Below are 16,446 nucleotides of genomic sequence, written 5' to 3'. Positions count from 1 at the left end.
ATCCTTATGCTTCCTTATAGCATTACATTAAGTTGATTTCACTGAGGATGCTAACTAACATTTAATAGATCTTAGAATCCATGTGTTTCAAAATAGTTCCCAAATCTACAGAGTACATATTTAGTCATAGATTTTATGCAGTACAATGAAGTTTGGTTCCTATCTATTAGGGTCAATCTTCTACTCATATGTTCCCTAGTTAAGGTAATTGTTATAGCATTCATAAAATAGTCCAAATATCAAAACCAAAACCTTGCACATATTTTGCTAAGACCCAAAAGATCCACAATTGAAGCATTAGTTTAATGTACTCTCTATGTTTATTTTGTGGTATCAATTTTCGTATTACAATCTCCTAACCCTTCTATATTAAGTTTATTTAAAAATGTTCATCGAAAAATAATGAAATTGAAGCTCCAATATATTTAATAGTTTATTTGTTCTAATATAGTTTAAGTTTAGCATGTGGGTTCAATCATTCTCACACTTGTTCAACAAGAAGTAGATGTTTAACTAGTTTAATCAATAGCTGAAAATAAATATATGACAGTAACAAAGCTGATGATTACCAGAATCTCTAAGAAACTGTGAAATAGAATGTGACAATGTAGATCACAACACTACTTTCCAAATGATAATAAGGACAACTTCAATATTAATATTTAGATTTTAAAAAAATCATAAAAAATAATACCCTTCTAGTCTAGGTTTCACCAAGAGTCAACAATTGAATTGAAGTAACTTGCAATAGAGACTTCTCATATACATTCTTCTTCTCTATGATTTAATACAATAAAATATTAATTCTCCATTAGATTTCCCAATGTTTATAAATGGTGGATGACTATGACAAGAACCTAACTCACTTACATCTTCTAGATTTTCAACTTTAGGCTCCATGTTAAATGGTTGAGGCCAAAACTTTGGATAGTCTTTGTAGAAGAAATAGATAGAATCACAATATCTAATATTCATTAAAAAAAATTATTTCAAACTATTATATATTAGATTGGAGTCGCTAATCTCATTCAAACATATCAAGGTATGATTTCTAATGATGTAGATCATTCAACACACAACTATATTCTACCGTACTGAGGCATTTCCCACATAGGATTTTGCATAATCATGATAGAGTTTCACAACTTATATGCTACAACTAATACACATTGCAGTAATAATATTAAGAAGTTTGTACTTTCTTTTTAACTTGATAATGACAACCATTGGACTAGAACATTAATCAGTTAAGAAGGAATGAAATTCACATGCAACACTCACTACAATGGTAACACAACAAGGAGTTCATCAGATTGGGCATGGTCTACCCATATTCATTGATTTTATATAGTATCAACTTGGCCATAATTTAATAGCTCCTAGGTTAAGTTTCATTAGATTCACTCATTCCCATTGAATGAGTATGGGGATTTTGGAGAAACGTTTCATATTCCCAAGGGTTTAGAAATTTGTTCTTATTGGAAGAGAGGTATATTCAGGTCTGATTAATCTAATTTGGTTTTGAGTACTATGAATGAAGAAATGAAAACAAAAATAGTCAAACCTATAAAATACAACCTGATAAAAATTATAACAGCTAGTCTATTAACATACTTTTACATTCCTATCGAATTGTTCATCCATTCATTCAATTAGTTCATCTTTGAATAAAATATAGTATACTGAATAACACACAAAAAAACCAAAAACTTTAAAGAACTTGGTTGAGTTTTTAGTGAGTGGAGAACCTCCTCTCTTCCCAGCTCTATAGTGTGGATGTTGAGTGAGCTTGGTCACCACTGTAGGATGGAGCTCGATAGAAGTGGATGCCAAGTGAGCTTGGCAATAACTACAGAAAACTTCTACCAAAGACAATACCAAGTGACTAGACTTATATCATGAATATTTTCACCATTAAAACTAGAGAGCCGAAGTGTGGAGCATACAACAATAAACTTCTCAAATGAAACAAATGGAAGAAGAGAAATGGATTCAAGTATGCCTGCTTGCTTTCTATTCAATTTTGATTAAAACTATTACAAATCTAGGAGCATTTGGCTTCAACCAGAAAACCCTAAAATAGCCGTAAAACTTCAAACTAGTAAAACTTCAAACTTTAAACTTTAAACTTATAGCTCTAATGGCTGAATACAATAGTGCCTAGAGCAATCACTACTTCATAGGAAAAATTCAACAAACAAAAACTTATAGAATAACCAACAAAGAAACACGTGCAACTGTAGGCATGAAACAAGCTTCCTTCTATCCTCTGTACGACTGGATCTACTGATCACTTTCTTTCTTCTTTCTTCTCTACTCTTCTCTACAATTTCTCTCTTCAACTCTTTTGTCAAATGAACTAGATCATTCCTTTTGTCTTACTAGCAAAATGTTTTCCCTCTCATTTCTAGATTTAAAAAACTCAACTATTGCATTCATTTTTTCTAAACATTCTGCAATCCATCAAGTGATAGGTAGGTGTTTGGCTCTAGGGGAAAATGACTATATGCAATTAATATTTCTACACTCTTTTTCCTGAGCTGAAAAATAACACCAAGACACTCTCTTAGGTGTGCAAAATTTCCAATGTCTAATGGCTTGGTAAAAATTTTTGCTAGCTACTATTCAAACTTGCAAAATTCCATCTTGATATCCCCATTCTCCACCAACTCTCTAATGAAGTGATATATGATCTCTATATGTTTACTTCTCCCATGGAAGATCAAATTTTTGGACAATGCAATTGATGAGATGTTTTCATAATAAATTGTAGTTCCATCCTCTTGCCTTTCATTTAAATCTATCAAGATCCTCCTTAACCAAATATCTTGACATGCTACTGCATTTTCTGCTATGTATTTCACCTCTGCTATAGATTGAGCAACAATAGGTTTCTTTTTGGGTACCCATGAAATAGTACCTGATCCCATATGAAACATGTATCCAGAAGTGCTCTTCCTATCATCTAAACTTTCAGCTCAATCACTATCTATGTAACCATCCAACTTGAAATCATTTACTGTAGTATACAAAATCCCAAATCCCTTGGTACCATTCACATACCTTGGGAACCTCTTTCCTGCTTGCTAATGGGAATCCTTTTCTATTTCCATAAATTTGGAAATCAAACTTACTGCATGCATTATGTCTAGCCGAGTTATAGTCAAATGCATCAAACTTCCAACTATGCTCTTGTATAATACTAGATTCACTCTTTTGTTGCAATCTTACTTTCTCAACTTCAGACCTACTATTGTTTATGTTGGGGCTATCTTATTGTTCTCCATTTTGAATTTCTCTAGGATCTACCTTGCATATTTTTTTTGAGAGATGAAAATGGCATCATGCATTTGTTTTTCTTCTATGCCTAGAAAGTACTTCAAGAGACCTAGGTCTATCATTTCAAATTCATTATTCATGGCCTCTTTGAACTCACCAATTAGAAAATTGTCATTTCTAGTGAAAATTAAATCATAACATACAAGACAACAATCAACACATTACCATTTTCTATCTTAATGTAGAGAGTGGGCTCACCATCACTTTTGCTAAAGCCATTTTTCATCAAATATGAGTCAATCCTGATATACCATGCCCTTGGAGCTTGCTTGAGCCCATAAAGAGCTCTCTTCAATCTATAAACTTTGTGTTTTTCACTTGCAAGTTCATAACCAAGTGGTTGCTCCACATATACTTCTTCCTTTAATACACCATTTTAGAAGGCAAACTTCATATCCATTTGATATACCTTCTATTTGTGTTGGACTTTAATTGCTATGATAGCATGCATAGTTTCCATTCTTGCAACTAGGGAATATGTCTCATGATAGTGTCTGCCATATTGGTATTTGTACCCCTTGACCGCTAAACGTGCCTTATGCCTATCTATTTTTCCTTCAGCATTGCACTTGGTCTTATAAACCCATTTCACTCCAATTACTTGTTTCTTGGGAGGAAAAGTAGTTAACTCCCATGTCTCATTCCTTTCAATAACATCTATTTCTTCATCCATGGCATTACACTATCTCTCCTCATTTACTACTTCCTCAAAATAAATTGGGTCACTGTGAGAAAATAGTGTGAAATTTACACTCTCATTATAATCTTCATCATACCGTTCTTCTTGGTATATCTCCCTTAGACTTTTGGTCTTTCTTGGCAATAGGGAGGTGAGAGTGGGATCTAAATTATCAATATTGCTACTACTATTTTTTTGCATACTATTTTTTTTGCCTTGATGTGCTTGGAACTGTTGTTCAACATGTTAAGGGTTGCTTCCCTTTTTTCCTTTGTTTGCAATCTATATTTGCTACTCCATCTTCTTGCTAACCACCAATGTCATCTTCTTCCTCTTCAATAGTAGGCACTTTATGTAACGTGCTTGAGGATTCATCTATCAAGCCATCCCATGATTAGTTTTCAAGAAACTTCATATCTCTTGAAATGATGATCTTCTTGTCAATTGGATCATATAGCCTATAGGCCTTTGATTCTGAGCTATACCCTATGAAGATGCACTTCACACCTTTATCATCTAGCTTTTTCCTTTGTTCCTTAGGCACGTGTGCATATGCTACACATCTAAACAATCTCAAGTGCTCAACTATCCATATGCCCCTTGACCAAGCATCAAGAGGTATATTGTCATAAACTGATTTTGTGGGACACCTATTGATTAGGTAAATTGCTATTGCTATAGCTTCTCCCCAATATTTAGTTGGGAGCCCATTTACTTTCATCATGCTTCTTGCCATTTCAATAATGGTCCTATTTTTTCTCTTAGCCACTCCATTTTTCTGTGGATTATAACTCATTGTAAGCTATTTTCTTATGCCATTTTTCCTACAAAAGTTTACAAACATATTGGATGTATACTCCCCTCCTCTATCTGATCTAAGGACCTTAATATAGTGTCCACATTCTCTTTCAACAAAGGCTTTAATTTCAACAAATTTTTCAAATGCTTCTAATTTATTTTTTAAGAAATACACCCATGTTCTACAACTGAAATCATCTATGAATGTCATAAAATAAGTACTCCCCCTAATAGAAGTAGTTTGCATAGGGCCTACCAAATTAGAATGCACCAACTCTAATGGTGCTCTAGCCCTTCTAGAATTTCAAAAATTAAAGGGAAGCCTATGTTGCTTACCCAATATGAAAGCCTCACACTTGTCATATGAATTTACAAATCTTGGCAAACCATCTGCCATTCTTTTCTTGGACAACAAATTTAAACCAGCAAAGACAAGATGTCCATACCTAAGATGCCAAAGCTTCTAGGTGTCTTCAATCACACTCCTAAGAGCTGATTTCTAGTGTATTGCTATACATGCATGCTTGGGAGGTGTAGCACTAACTTGAGAAGAGAAACATGTCTCTATTCTCAATGGAAACATCCAGTTCTTTGTCATTTGAACTACTGCAAGTAATTTATTTCTCTCATCCTTCTCATGAATGACACACTTGTCATTTTCCATCACCACTTTGTATCCATTTTGAATGAGTTGTCCAACACTCATCAAGTTGTGCTTCATACTGAGGAAAAAATACACATTTTTTATCTCCTTCTCACCTTGCTTGGTGCAGACCATAATAGATCCTTTTCCCACTATGGGAATGGTTACATTATTTTTCATTTTAATTTTAGACTTAAAAGTCTTATCAATGAAAGAAAATAAACTTTCATTAAAACTAATGTGGTTGCTACAACCATTGTCTAGGTATCATACCTGAGGGCTTCCTTCTTCACCAATGTTACACAGGATGAAGGTAGTGGGATTGATTGCATTTCCCATACTCACATCAACCACATTAGCACTCTGCTTTGACTAATAACCCTATTTCTTCCAGCATTCACTTGCATAATACCCATATTTATGATAGTAGTAGCATTCAACATTACTCTTATTGGAGTTGTAATTCTTCTTACCTCCTCTAGAGGTGTTTTGAGAGGTGCTTGCTCCCTCTTGGTTGCTTGCTCTTCTTAAGCTTTCTGCACTAGCATTCCTTTGATCATTCCTTCCATGACCTCAATTTCTTAAGCCTCTACTAGAGCCATTTCTTCCTCTCCCCCTTGCCTCTTGAATTCTCTTGAGCTTTGAAAGACCACTCTTGGGAAGTAGTAGCTAACCTATTTATCTGGTGCTCATGGGTTTAAAGAGTTCCCATCAACTCATCCATGGTCAATGTGGTGAGGTCCTTTGCTTCCTCTATGGTCATGACAAGATTGTCATATTTGTGAGTAAACTTCTCAATATTTTCTCTACAATTATTTAGTCATCATATTGTTCTCGATTTGATTTGTGCTAGTTTATCAAAGTGGAGATCCATGAGCTCAACTCTGCAATAGGTTCATTGTCTCTCATTTGAAGGTTCTCAAAATCTCTTCTAATCATATTTAGCTTTACTATTCTAACCTTATTAGTTCCCTTGAAGTTCATCTCAAGGATATCCCATGCTTTCTTTTCATAATTTACTGTTGCAATTTTGGAGAAAACTGTCTCTATCATAGCTGCCTCAATCAGACTTAATGCCTTAGCATCTTTTCTCTTGACTCTTTCAACTAAGCCTTTTATGGATTTGTGAGAGTAGCATACTGAGCTAGGTCTGTCATAACATTGAACCCATTTATCACAAACTCTCATAAATCATTTGTAACCATTATGATTTTCATTTTCTTTTCCCATATATCATAATTTTGTCCATTAAAAGATGGTGGTTGCTGCCATATCTTTCCTACATCTCTTGCCATGTCAAATATCCCAAAAAAAAAGCCCTAACTCACTATGGATGTGTGGCCTCAAAGCTCTGATACCATGTGGAAAAAATGAATCACAACTCAAAAATTTTACTTGATGATAACTATTACCGAGTGCCAATTTTTCTCGGCACCAATAGATGTCAAGTGATAGAAGAAGGTGTCAAACTAGCTCAGCACAAGAAGATGTCAAGTGAACTCAACACACAAAGCAACTAAGAAAGTATATGCCGAGTGAGCTTGGTAGTGTGGATGTCGAGTGAGCTCGATCACCACTGTAGGGTGGAGCTTGGTATAAGTGGATGTTGAGTGAGCTTGATAATAAATGCAGAAAAATTCTACCAAAGACAATACCGAGTGACTAGACTTATATCATGAATATTTTCACCATTAAAGCTAGAGAGCTGAAGTGTGGAGCATACAACAATAAACTTCTCAAATGCAATAAATAAAGGAAGAGCAATGGATTCAAGTATACATATTTGCTTTCTATTTAGCTTTGATTAAAACTATTATAAACCTAGGAGCATTTAGCTTCAACCAGAAAACCCTAACATAACCCTAAAACTTCAAACTGGTAAAACTTCAAACTTTAAACTTTAAACTTACATCTCTAATGGCTGCATACAATAGTGCCTAGAGCAATCACTGCTTCATAGGATGAATTCAAAAAACAAAAAACTTATAGAATGACCAACAAAGAAACACATGCAACTGTAGGCATGAAAAAAGCTTCCTTCTCTCCTTTGCATGATTAGATCTGCTGATCACTTTCTTTCTTCTTTCTTCTCTACTCTTCTCTACAATTTCTCTCTTCAACTCTTTTATTGGATGAACCAAATCATTCCTTTTGTTTTATTGGAAAAATGGTTTCCCTCTAATTTCCAAATTTGAAAAACTCACCTACCGCATTCAAGTTTTTTGAATATTCTATAATTCATTAGGTGGTAGGTGGGCATTTTGCTCCAGGGGCAAATGACTATATGTAATTAATATTTCAATAGTTTTTAGTGAGTGGAGAACCTCCTCTCTTCCCAACTCTACTTCTCTTTCCTCTAAGCCACTGCCGTGACTTGCTTAAACCCTTGCACATTCAATCCCCTCACATACCTATCATTCTGCCAACTACACTAGAATATTGCCATAAAAGGGTCAGTGACCTAACTGATTACCTTCCCTCCCTACTTCATGTAATGGTCTCAAATTTTTAATTAAGATGTTTCAATAAAATTGGTAATTGATTATGCAATTCCCTCTCAAGAATTATTCCCAGTGAGATTCCTATTTAATTTACAAATTTACAAATTTGAAATATATCTAGGTGGCAAAAGGGAGAGTATTATATTCAATAAGATAAAATAGGTTGTGAAATCTTGTTTACAATCAAGAGTTCCATGAAGATTTTCACTTTAAAACATGATGACAGTTTCTCTTACGTTGTTGATCAATGATGTGTATATTTATCAATCTAAATGTTCTATTTTAGGTTAGGTTGTTTCTTAGGAATTCATTTATCAATCTAAATGCTCTATTCAAGTTAGGATGCTTCATAGGAATCCATTTCCTTTAACATTGAAATTTACATAGTTAAACATATCTCAGAATTTCCTTCTAACCTGTTATAACCTAGTTGTCTCCAAACATAAAAGTAAAATAATAAATATGTAAATACTATAAGGGATTCAACTTAATATTGTTATTTTTCTTTTCCTTGTTGCTACAGGGGTTAGATGTAAAACTAGAAGGCCATGCATAGCTAGTTATGACATTTCTAATGATTAATTGATTTCAAAGTTTCGATTCAGCTTATGATGGTTACATTACCTCTCATATATGGTTACATTCACATAAGAAAAATATTTCTCCAAGTGTGAATGTTGTGCATTTCTCATCCCAACCACATGTTTTCTAACCTTTAAATTGAGATTCTTTTCTATTTCAAAGAATATAGAGTGATGCAAGACAACAAGTGAGAGGAAGAATATAAAATAAGGTTGAAATAAGTCTAGGCATGATGCTAAAACTAACATTTCAGGAAGATAAAAATTACATTCACATTTCAGGAAGATATTAACAAATTTCACTAAGCCATTGCTTTCCCCAGATGCCTTGTTGGATGGTTAGACTAGACTGGTGATGTATGAAGTTATAGTAAAGCAAAACATTTACTAAGTCATAACGAATATAGCCAAGCATAATTTTCCAGACATTCACAACTTTAACATGCTTATCTCTAAGTTTTAATTTGTCAATTTTGCTTTAACCATTTCAAGAAAAGTCACAAAATGGGATGTTACAAGCAGTGGTAAAATCTATAAATTTAGAAACACCACACTTAGAAAAGTTAAAAAAAACTAAAAAGAACTTCAAAACTCCTTTTTATTGTAGACTTTCAATGGCTATCAAAGAAAACCAAACAGCCAACTAAAAATTATTATATCTTATTATGAGGGTGATAATAGTAAGATGGGGAAGTGAATAATATAGTAGATGTGCACATGGAGATTAAATTAATTGTTGTTTGGCGTGCCTTTCCCAAATGGATTGCCTTTCACAACCCTAAACCAAAAATAAATTTCTCAGCACTTAAAAACTGCTCGGCACATGAAGGTGTTGAGTGCTAGTTTTGCTCGGCACTTGAAGGTGCTGAGTCACAAATTGCTCAACACTTGATGGTGCTGAGTGATAGGTTCTTGGCACTTGATGGTGCTAAGTGACAGGAAATAGGTGCCGAGTTGGCTCGGCACAAGAAGAGCTCAACACACAAAAATACTTGGCACCAATGGAAGCTGAGTGAGCTCAGCTCCAACTAAGAAAGAGGATGTCAAGTGTTCTGTTGAATTGAAAAATTATAACTTAGAAAAATTCTAATGTGAATGCATTCACCATTAAAACAAAGATCCAAGCTTTAACCTTTCAAACAAGTTTCTCAAAAAATAGTGTATAGAAGAGGAAGAATAATAGATTCAAGTATGCATGCTTTCTTTTCTATTCAACTAAGATTTAAACTATTACAAAATCTAGGAGCATTCGGTTTAACCAGAAAAACCCTATAATAACCCTAAACTGGTAAAACTTCAAACAAATTCAATAAACTTTAAACCTACAACTCTGATGGTTGCATACAAGGTGCCTGGAGCAATCGATGCTTCAACAAGACAAGTTCAACAATAACAAACTTACAAAGAGAACAGAGGAAACATGTGCAATTGCAGGCACAAACTTCTTTTCTTCTTCCTTCTTTTGCTCTCCTCTACAACTACTGATCTACTTGATCTCCTTGAACTCACTGAATGAATGAATGAAACATTCCTTTTGTCTGTTGGCCTAAAACATTTTTCCCTCTTATTTCCAAATTTGAAAATCTCACCTGCCCATATTAATTTTTTCTAGCTATTTTGCTAGTCGTTAGGTGGTAGGTGGGTGTTTGGCTCTAGGGAGAAGACAACCACCACATTAAATATTCCAACACCCCCCCTTTTTCCCAAGCCAAACAAAACCAAGGATCACAGCTGATCCACATCAACTACACCAAGACACTCTCTTAGGTGTACAAAAGTTCCAATGCCTAATGGCTTTGTGAATATGTCTGCTAGCTACTACTCAAACTTACAAAATTCCATCTTAATATCCCCATTCTCCACCAACTCTCTGATGAAGTGATATCTAGTTTCTATGTGTTTGCTTCTCCCATGGAAGACTAGATTCTTGGACAATGCAATTGATGAGATGTTGTCACAATAAATTATGGTTTCATCCTCTTGCCTTTCATTCAAATTTGTTAAGATCCTCCTTAACCAAATAGCCTGACATGCTACTACATTTGCTGCTATGTATTCAGCCTCTATTGTAGATTGAGCAACAATAGATTAGTTCTTGGATGCGCATGAAATTGCACCCGATCTCATATGGAACATCTATTCGAAAGTGCTCTTCCTATCATCTAAACTTTCAGCCCAATCACTATCAGTATAACCTACCAACTTGAATTCATTTGATGTAGTATACAAAATTTCAAATCCCTTGGTACCTTTCACATACCTTAGGATCCTCTTTCCCGCTTGCCAATGGGAATTCTTTGGTGTTTCCATAAATCTGGAAATCAAACTTACTGCATGCATTAGGTCTGGTCGAGTTGCAATCAAATACATTAAACTTCCAACCATACTCTTGTATAGTGTTGGATCCACTCTCTTGCTAGAGTCTTCCTTGCTCAATTTTAGACCTATTGCTATTGGCGTGGGGGTTGCTTTACTATTCTACATTTTGAATCTCTCCAAGATCTGCCCTACATACTTTTCTTGAGAGATGAAGATGCCATTATGCATTTTTTTTACTTCTATGCCTAGAAAGTATTCAAGATACCTAGGTCTGTCATTTCAAATTCACCTTTCATGGCCTCTTTAAACTCACCAATTAGAGCCTTATCATTTCTAGTAAAAATTAAGTCATCTACATACAAGACAACAATCAATACATTACCATATGTTTCCTTGATGTAAAGAGTGGGTTCACCATTGCTTTTGCTAAAGCCATTGCTCATCAAATATGAGTCAATCCTACTGTACCATGCTCTTGGAGCTTGCTTGAGCCCATAAAGAGTTCTCTTTAATCTATATACTTTGTTCTCTTCACCTACAACTTCATAACCAGGTGGTTGCTCCACATATACTTCTTCTTTCAATACACCATTAAGGAAGGTGGACTTCACATCCATTTGAAATACCTTCCATTTCTGCTAAGCTGCAATTGCTACAATAGCATGCACAATTTCCATTCTTGCAACTGGGGCATATGTTTCATAATAATCTCTGCCATACTACTATTTGTAGCCCTTGACTACCGGCCTTGCCTTATGCCTATCAATTTTACCTTCAGCATTGCATTTGGTCTTATAGACCCATTTCACTCCAATCACTTGCTTCTTGGGAGGCAATTTAGTTATCTCCCATGTCTCATTCCTCTCTATAGCATCTATCTCCTCATCCATGGCTATACACCATTTCTTCTCTTTGATTGCTTCTTCAAAATATATTGGATCACTATGAGAAAATAATGCAAAATTAACACTCTCATCAGAATCTTCATACCTTTCATCTTGGTATAACTCCCTAAGACTCTTAGTCTTTCTTGGTAATAGGGAGGAGAGTGTGGAATCAGAATCTTCACTGTTGCTACATTGCTGACTAGCTTAATCTTCACTAGTACTCAACACTGACACTCAGTCATGCCTAGAGGAGCTTGACAATGTCTAAATCTACTTGCCTTTTCTTCTACTTACTCCTTCTTCTTGCTATTCATCAACCTCTTCTTCACTCATAATTGGAACTTTACTTGAAGTGCTCAGTGACTCATCAATTAAACCATACCAAGATTGATTTTCAAGAAATTCCACATCTTTTGAAAGAGTCATCTTGTTATTCAATGGGTCATACAATCTATATGCCTTTGATTCTGGGTTATACCCTCTAAAAATGCATTTCACACCTTTGTCATCAAATTTTTGCCTTTTCTCTTTAGGCACATGTGCATATGCAATGCATCCAAACACCCTTAGATGTTCAACTATCCATCTTCTTCATGACCATGCTTCCATTGAAATTCTATCTCGGACTGCCTTTGTAGGACACCTATTAATTAGATAAACTACTATTTCCATAGCCTCTCCCCAAAATTCAGTTGGGAGACCTTTCTCTTTCATCATGTTCCTTTCCATTTCAACAATGGTCCTATTCTTTCTTTCAGCCACTCCATTTTGCTATGGTGTATAGCTGGCTATGAGCTCTTTCTTTATGCCATGTTTCCTGAAAAAATTTACAAAAGAATTGGAGGTATACTCCCCTCCTCTATCTGATCTTAGGACCTTCATTTAATGTCCACATTCTCTTTTAGCCTGGACTTTAAATTCTACAAATTTATCAAATGCTTTAGATTTATTCTTTAAGAAATACACCCATGTCCTATGACTAAAATCATCTATGAATGTCATAAAATAAGTACTCCCCCCAATGGAAGTAACTTGCATAGGACCAACTAGGTCAGTATGCACTAACTCTAATGGATATCTAGCCCTCCTTGAATTTCCAGAATTAAAGGGAAGCCTATGTTGCTTACCCAAAATACAAGCCTCACACTTGTCACATGAATTTTCTATACGTGAAAAACCTTCTACCATTCTTTTATTTGACAATAAATTTAAACCAGCATAGCCTAGATGACCATACTTGAGGTGCCATAGCCATGAGGGGTCTTCAATCACACTCCTTAGAGCTAAATGTGTGGGAGGTGCAGCACCAACTTGAGATGAGAAACATGTCTCTATCTTCAAGGGAAACATTCTATTTTTTGTCATTTGAACTACTGCAAGTAAGTTCTTGCTCCCATCCTTTTCATGAATGACACATGTGTCATTCTCCATCAGCACTTTGTATCCATTTTGAATGAGCTAACCAATGCTCATCAAATTGTGTTTCATACTAGGGGCAAAATACACATTTTGTATTTCCTTCTTCTCACCTTTCTTTGTGCGGACCATAATAGATCCTTTGCCCACAATTGGTAGGGTTCCATTGTTACCCATTTTAATCTCAGATTTGAATTTCTTGTCAATAAATGAAAACAAGGTTTCATTACCACTCATGTGATTGCTACATCCACTATCAAGGTACCAAACCTCAGGGCTTCCTTCTTCACCAACATTACACATGATGAAGGAAGTGGCATTGTTTCCACTTCCCATATTCACATCAGCCACATTTTCTTGTCCTGACTGATCATTTTTCTTTTTCCAGCATTCATTTGCACAATGCCCATATTTATGATAGTAGTAGCATTCTACATTGCTCTTATTTGAGTTGTAATTTTTCTTACCTCCTCTTGAATTATTTTGTGAGCTACTTGCTCCATCTGCTCTTCCTAAGCTTTCTGCTACAACATTTCTTTGTCCTCCATTACCTCAGTCTTTACCTTTGGATTTTCTGCCTGAGCCATTTCTTCCTCTCCCCCTTCCTCTTGGATTTGACTGAGCCTTGAATGCTTGCTCTTGGGAAGATGAAGAAGTGGATCTGTTGATCCTATGCTCATGGGTTTGAAGTGTACCAATAAACTCATCCATTGTCAAAACAATGAGATCTTTTTCCTCTTCCATGGTCATGACCAAATTATCATATTTATGAGGTAAACCCTTTAATATCTTCTCCACTATCCTTTGCTCTTGATAGTCTTCTCCATTTGACTTTAGTTGATTAATCACATTGGAGGTCCTTGAACTAAAATCTACAATTGATTCATTTTCCTTCATTTGAAGGTTCTCAAACTCCCTCCTTATGTTCTGTAGCTTTACTGTATAGAATTTATCAGTCCCCTTGATGTTTTTCTCAAAGATATCCCATGCTTCCTTTGCATAATTTTCTGCTGCAATCTTTGAGAATACTATCTCTGTCATTCCTGCTTTAATCGAACTTAATGCCTTTGCATCTTTCCTTCTTGACTCTTTCAAATGAGTCTTCTATGCATTTGTGAGAGTAGCATACTGAGTTGGGTCTATCACATCATTGAATCCATTAACTACAAACTCCCACAAATCATTGGCAACCATAATGGTTTTCATCTTCTTTGCCCATGTATCATAATTTTTCCCATTAAAGGATGGTGGCTGCTGCCATATCTTTCCTACATCTCCTACTATCTCAAATATCTCAAGAAAATAAATGGCCTAAGTCACTATGTATGTGGGGCCTCAAAGCTCTGATACCATGTGAGAAATATAAATTAATTTTAAACTCACAACCCTAAACCTAAAAAAAAAATTCGGTGCTTAAAAACTACTCGGCACATGAAGGTGTCGAGTGCTAATTTTGCTCAGCACTTGAAGGTTCTAAGTCACAGATTGCTCGACACTTGATGGTACTAAGTGACAGGTTTCTCAACACTTGATGGTACCGAGTGACAGGCAACAAGTGCTGAGTTGGCTCGGCACAAGAAGAGCTTAGCACACAAAAATGCTCAACACCAATGGAAGCCGAAGAGCTTGGCACACAAAAAAGCTCAGCACTAATGGAAGCTAAGTGAGCTCGACTCCAACTGAGAAAGATGATGTCGAGTGTTCTGTTCAACTGAAAAATTATAACTTAGAAAAATTCTAACATGAATGCTTTCACCATTAAAACCAAAGAGCCAAACTTTAACCTTTCAAACAAGTTTCTCAAAAAATAATGGATAGAAGAGGAAGAACAATAGATTCAAGTATGCATGCTTGCTTTTCTATTAAACTAAGATTTAAACTATTACAAAATCTAGGAGCATTCACTTCAACCAAAAAAACCCTAAAATAACCCTAAATTGGTAAAACTTCAAACAACTTCAATAAACTATAAACCTACAAATCTAATGGCTGGATATAAGGTGCTTGGAGCAATCACTGCTTCAACAAGACAAGTTCAACAATAACAAACTTACATAGAGACAGAGGAAACACGTGCAACTGTAGGCACAAACTTCTTTTCTTCTTCCTTCTTTTGCTCTCCTCTGCAACTACTGATCTGCTTGATCTCCTTGAACTCACTGAATGAATGAATGAAACATTCCTTTTTTCTTTTGACCTAAAACATTTTTCCCTCTCATTTCCAAATTTGAATATCTCACCTACCCATATTAATTTTTTTTGGCTATTCTGCTAGTCATCAGGTGGTAGGTGGGCATTTGGCTCCAGGGGCAAGACAACCACCACATTAAATATTCCAATAGTAGGAATTGCATTGAGCGCTGGGGACTTTGGAGGCACTTTGATTATTGGACCCCCAGTGCTCACCATATTAACCAGTAGCAATGAGCTAAGAGTTAGAACAAGCATCATGATTACCATTTCCTTTTCCATTGAGGAGTTGTGTATGCTTGCTTATGCTCCTCATGGCATCTATTTATACACTTTTAGATGATATGGACTGAAAATAGATTGGATCAATTGGAGTGTAAAATGAAGAAAGAGCAAACCAAAGAAGTGATTGCATTGTGATCTCCCTCCATTAAACTGACAAAACTTCATTTCATGTCATCTTCATAGGGAGCCACCTTTCCATTTCAAGGTTATTATCACTTTTCATATGACACACAACAGCGTTGACTTCCATGAACTTGCATAACCTCCTTGAGCAGTATTAATTTTATTTGTTTTAATATAAAATATTTAAAATATATTTATTACAACTCTAATAATCCTCTTAAAGGTGTAAGGTTCTAAACTAACTAATCTTCTCAACACATAGTGGAAAATGAAATTCATTTTATAAATTTATATAGTGAGTCTTAAAGAAAATTGTTAGTATTTGAATTTTTGAAGTAGGACTATTTCATAAATAGAGGTCAAAGTTTAAATTTAATCTCTATTCATAATTTAATATTATTATTTTAGATTTTTGTTTTTAAAATTTTTTAAGAATAGTCCATTTCTATTAAAAATTAAATTTTAGTTAAATGTAATTTTTATTTTGTACATTATAGAATTTAATCATTTATCTATATTTTATATTTAAGAACATTGGTTTAAACTATTTAGAAATAAGAAAGTATTAACAAAGTAATGTTTTGTATTTACTATTATAGAAGAAATTTCATCTATAATTGCATTAATAAGCCACATTTTCTTATTTAAATTTATATGTTTTCTACTTTGCCACCTTTATAATAGA

Source organism: Cupressus sempervirens, chromosome 6, assembly GCF_028749045.1.
Source record: "Cupressus sempervirens isolate cs-2001-9-10 chromosome 6, ASM2874904v1, whole genome shotgun sequence".
Taxonomy (NCBI): Eukaryota; Viridiplantae; Streptophyta; class Pinopsida; order Cupressales; family Cupressaceae; genus Cupressus; species Cupressus sempervirens.
The sequence above is the reverse complement of the archived record's forward strand: the minus strand, read 5'-3'. Positions refer to the sequence as shown.